Genomic DNA, 6,083 nt, shown 5'->3' on the forward strand with positions numbered 1-6,083 from the left:
TCTGAAAAAAAAGTTTGCAGGAAAAAGTTTTGTGGCGATTCATGGTGCTTTAGTAAATTGGGCATGCGGAATTCAAAAATACATGAATTTTTGAGCAAAAATATTGACGGAAGCATATGTTTTAGATGACTTTTTTGAAAATCGATGGGCGAAAAAAAATTTCGTTGCAACTTTTTTTCCTAAAAAATGAAAAGTGCATTTTTGTGATGGGCCTATCTTATAGAGCTCCTCTAATACTATATACAACAATACTAAAACCAATTCACTTTCATACAAATTTATTGAAAAAAATTCATTCGAAAAATTACGAACTTCAAATCGAGCGGGGTGAAAATGAGGGGGGTGTAGGCCAAAGTGCCAGAACAAAAGTTGTTACTCTCGACCAGGTCTACAAAAGCCGCACTAGCCGTTTTTTTCATTTTCAAAAATAAAAAATCGACGCACCCTACTCCCGGTGTAAATATACATGTGATTTTATTTTATTATTTTTGATAATACCGTCGACAAAGTCCGGAACATTAAAATTCTTTATGATTTTCCATAAATTCGGTGCATTTTGAAAGCATTTCGTGATCGTTTGAATGCGTAAGGATTAGTTGGCCGCACGTAAAATAACTTTCAAGATAAATCCTCAAAAGCGATTCAAATGCTTAGATTGTTGAGTCTTTTTTAGGGATGAAAACGACGGCTTATCGGAGCCAGTTCCTCTTGTAATATAAAGAAATAAATTACGAGATATCTGTGTTCAAGGGGCATGATCCTATAATAATGTTCGATTTTTTTTTGTTTTGTTTTCATTTTGAATTTGGAAGGCTTCAGTATCAATCAGACTGACTGTTTACTTTCATCTGGTATTTCTTAACTGATAATGAGAGACTAAGCTATTTTTCAATAGATTTATGTAAACAAAGGCGACGACCATAATCCATGTGGGTGGCTCCGACAAATAATGTTTTTAAAATCATCATTTTCGGATTAGGTTTTTTTTCAATTTCTTTCGTTGAAAAGATAAATAAAAACAAAAAAAGAAGCGAATGGAAATAACAAATGGGCCAAGTTCAATGAAGCACGTTCCAACTTGATCACATTTCTTGAATAAAATAAATCAGAAAAAAATCGAAAAAAAAATTGTATTCAATCATCGAATATTCAATAGAAATGATGGATATGCATTGTTTTGGCCAAATCGGAATGTTCATTTCAACGTAAACAAAGTTTCCAATCAATGGATATTCAATTTTCGTGTCAGTGACATGAGCAGCACGTTTGAAGCGTTCTCATTTTTGTTTCTCCATTGAATCTTGTTTTCAACAATGATGTCTGAATATGAATGAAGTGACTGAATATTTACTGCAGCGCCGTGCATTCAAGCGAACGTTAAACAATAGTCATTGTTGCGATTCGATTGATTGGAGTGTTTATTTCGATAGAATTTGTCATGTTCTTTTGTTCTATATGTTGGTGTTGGGTATAGTTTTTTTTTTGTTCAATCACATTCGATGTGTCTTGTATTCGCTGTGGTCTCGCGCATACAAAATTGCATCGATTGCTATCGACGTTGAAGTAGATTGTGTGACTTCTTTGTTTCTCTCACCTCGAGTTACCTTTAACCACGAACTATACGCTGCTTGTCACCCACACATGTGAACGATGCAACGACAACAACAATCGAATAGAATAATTCAAAACAAATGAATTCTCAATTACAGCCATTTCATGGTTTGTTTGTGTCCCCGTTTGGTGGCTGTGTCACTTCTTCGAATCGCATGAAAAACAAGCGTACGTTTTTTGTTGTTGTTGTTCGATCTTCAGTTCCAAAGAAAGCAACACGACAACAGCCACGTTTTATACATATATAAAATTCTTATATTACCACGATTGTGCATCGCATTCGACTCTTTCATCCTGAGCTATCATTCTTAAATCTGGCAAAGAGAAGAAATGCAAACAATGCATAGCACAATGTTTATGAATTCTTGACACACTCACAAACGCACTGTGCTGCCACGAGCACCATTTTATGGGCAACAGCACGCTCCCTTCCCTCAAAGGTCTTCGTCATCAATCTGACTCGAACGTTGTTGCACTCTTTCTTCGTCTATCTCAATCATATTGTCAATCTATTCAACATAGCCGTCTCCGCAATGGCTTTTGCTTGCATACAAAACAACAAAATAAATATGAAAACAAATAAACTAATCTACCTGGAAATAACACAATTGCTGAACGATGTGTTGATTTGTTTTTACTTGATATGTACACGTCTGTCTACAATTTCTGTCTCTTTCTCTCTCTCTCTCGGCATTTCCATTTTTATTTCAAATTGTATACAGTGTAAGCCGCTTTTGGTTTTTTCATACACATATATTTTTGTCTTAGAATAATAATAATAATCCACAATGCACTGTTGCCGTATCATTCTTTTTTCTGGAATTGGCTGCTGTTTTCAGACTTCTTGAACAGGTAAATGGCACAACACAACGGTCGATATACTTCTATGCCAGACTCTCACAACACCAGAACATTTCATCGCATTCGCTGTGACAAACGCCACTCCAAAAACCACATTTTTATCTTTCTGCTTGTTCGTGTGTTGTTGTTTTTTCTTCTCTTCTTTCAATTCGCTTATCTATTTCGTGTCGTAATGCCGTTGGATCATTGCTCGCATTTCTAGCTCATTTGAAATTATATTGTGTTTTGTTTTTTATACATCAGCAAAGAGAGAGAGAAAACAGCAGCGTTGTTCTTGTGCCACGATGCGCTACTTACACGTATCTGTTCGAACGTTGAATCACAAAAGACAAACGCACAAACCGAGATAAATGCAATGATTCCACGAATTAATAATAAATTCATATAAACGGAAATTTATATATTTATATGATGCGGTTGTGAGCGCGATGTGTTGATGGATAAACCCAAGAACTGCTTTTTTTAAGAAGAGATCTTTTTTCATCATCAAATAAAAAATCACAGGATACAGGAAAAATCATATTTTTATTGACAATTCAACACGAACTTTTGTCAAATAAACATAATTTCTGTACATCTTATGTTTCATGTTCTTCTGAAAAAGATTGAGAAGAAAGAAAGAAAGAGAGAGAGAGAGAGAGATATATATATAAAAGAAGAAGTTTAAAAATGCCATACAACAAACAAAACTCATCAAATATGCACTTTAAATTTCCTAAACAAATTGCCACGCAAGTGTTTACTGTTTCAGTACACGTTTTAAACGTTGTTTCATTTTATCTAATCTGGAACAAATGAGCATTATGCCCCATTTCAAACGCCATTTCTGATGAATTTCTAAATTCCAGGAACAAAAATTTGTCAATGCAAACAAATATCTTCTGTCGCCTTCATGGTCGGGTGATATTACGTCAAGATCGACCATCGCTTTGATAACACATTTTTAAAGTTATGCAAAAAAATGCCATTTCAATATCAGCGACCGATTATAAAAACTGATATTCGATCAAAAGAATTTCGAACGATGATGTCATTCTGGTGCGAATTGGGAATTTTTATATTCGTTGCTCTCTTGGTTGATGGAAGTCGTGCGGAAAAAACGATGCAAATTAAAGAAAATAAATGTTTTTTCGTGTGTCAGCGATGACAAAAACTGGAAAAAAATGCTATTTTTAAATACAGCGAATGATCGCTGACATAATGCCAAAGTTAGCTTGAATTCGGAAATAACATTTAAACATGTGGTGATCGTTTCTCTTGTTTACTTAGCGTAACTTAAAATATACAAGCCAAAAAATTGTCCAAACTTATCAACAGTCGAATTGTGTATATTTGCGCTGGTTTGTTTGCATTTCAGTTGTCATTACGTTTTTCTGCGTTTTCTTGTGCTTACATAAAATGTTGTCATGAGACAACATCGACAAAGACTTCGAAAAATCCAATTTAAAAACATTTCCGTTCGATCGAGAGCAACAACAATACCAACAACAACAAAAAAATTATTCAATAAAACGATGAACGATGAGTGTTTGTACAATTTGTCTAAATGGTTAGAATAGTAATCATATCGCTAATATGGTGATAAGCGCCCCAGAAAAATACACGATTAGGCGTTTAATTAAATTGTCAATGCGATTCCTAACATTACGTTTGGTATGTAAACCCAACTATCATACAAAAAGAGCCAATGATCGTAAAACTATTGATGTTTGTAAATAAATGGTTCTTATCTTATCTATTTTTAGGAAAGCAGAAATTATATTGGTCAAATGTACAGATTTTTTTGTTGTTCATTCTGTGAAAGTCATAAATAGTTGGGAAATGTGACTTTTTCACAAACAAATCATTCATTTTTTCGAATGCAAACACACACATATGCACAATTCCTATTTACGATAGTTTGTTTCTTTGAACCAATCAAAGTGTGCTCTGGGGCTATTTCGAAAACCGTTCGGTTTGTATCAATTGCAATTTGGTTGGAAAAATGGCACTCTTACAATGACCAAGTACTCTTTATTCAGATTTGATCCTGTGATAAAGTTTTCGGATTTTGCGCAATCAAATTACGTGAACCCACCAAACGGTACTCCATGCAGGCCTCTCAAGAGAAGAAAAAAAAACGGCATCATCGACAAAGAAATGCATTGAAGCGCTTTTACCGCAAGCTTATATTCGTTGTGAATATTTCGTCGAAAAAAAGTCTTTGTTATATGAATGCGCACACGCGCACATGCAATCGGTTCTCGTTGATCAAATTGGAAATGGAAAGCTTGGCCAAATGATATCGCGCATGTGTATTATATGTTAAAATTACATAAACATCCCATTAATTAATTACTCTTTCTCCTGAACCGAACGGATTGAATGGGCGCTCAAAAGAACGCTCAAAATACCGTAATTCAGTTTGGTGAAAGAGCAAAAAAATATACTCCAAATAAAATATTTCGTATTCAAAGTGCACATGAAATGCAAAGTGAATCCGTTGTCGATTCCACAAAAATGCAGCTACAAACCTCGGTTATCAACACACATAAATCAAGTTATTTACGATAGTTATCTTTTTCGGGGAGTTGAACAAGAATAATTTATGTGTGCAGAGAGTGCGCTCGCGCACCTCAGCTCACATGTGAAATGCACTATCGAACAGGAAGTATTTGACGAAACGAATGAAAATGAAATAACAAGGGGGAAAAATGCGCAAAAGCCCAAGCATAATAAAAGAGATATCACTAACCATAACCATTGTGCACTGACTCAAATGCGGCCCAGATACAGTACGACTCTTTTTTTTCAACTGAAACTCCGGCCACAGCACCGATAACACAAGAAATATTATCGAAATTGTTTTATGTGAATGTAACAACGGATCAGATTGTATATATTACAATGAACATTTGGAAACCGTGGTGAAAAAAAAAAAACACGAACGACACAAATATTTTAACTAAACTGTTGCAATTCAAATTTTCAGCATTCATTTTAACAAACGTTAATCGATCGACATTGGGTCATTTTGAAAGGTTTGCTTTAATATTTATTTGATTTCTCCACCATTAATCGTTGTGAAAATGCACTTCAATTACATTTCACTTCCACCAAAACCGATCGTTGCGCCGCGGCATTTTCATGTGAAGAAAACCAGAATTCTGTGAAATGAAACACATTTCGATTGTTTTTGTTGTCGTGAACGACAATTTCACCGTATGCAAAATACCATATTTGGATCGATTTATTTTTATGCAAAATTATTTCCACTTCGATTTTGTCTTCACTTATTATATTTTTGTTCGATAAATGTGATAATTACGGTGTTGGATCATTTGACACGTAGACAGCAAATTTTATGATGGGCGGCCCATCATGGGCCATCGTCTGCAAAGTGCTTACAAAGAGTGAAAAATGTTAATTGCCACAAAGATGCTAAAACGACAGAGTCCGATTCATTAATGAAATGGCGAAAGAAGAAGAAAAAAAGTGCGTGTCGTCAACGTCATTACACAAATTATTATTTGTTGCTTTGTTGCTCATACGTTATCGTTTGCTGAAAGTTCGACACTTATCGTTGATGAGGTTTTGATCATAAACGAATATTAAACTTACCGTTATAAATT

The 6,083-nt window shown here is 34.7% G+C and overlaps 1 protein-coding gene across 1 annotated transcript in view; it reads left to right on the top strand.

The window, feature by feature from the left end:
• The window catches only part of LOC116349380 (rho GTPase-activating protein 7), a 111,749-nt gene that overhangs the window by 39,142 nt on the left and 66,524 nt on the right, over window positions 1-6,083 (top strand). The gene's annotated exons all lie outside the window — the stretch shown is intronic.

Source organism: Contarinia nasturtii, unplaced genomic scaffold (assembly GCF_009176525.2).
Source record: "Contarinia nasturtii isolate CC-2019 unplaced genomic scaffold, AAFC_CNas_1.1 Cnas_scaffold_2861, whole genome shotgun sequence".
NCBI classification, from domain to species: Eukaryota; Metazoa; Arthropoda; class Insecta; order Diptera; family Cecidomyiidae; genus Contarinia; species Contarinia nasturtii.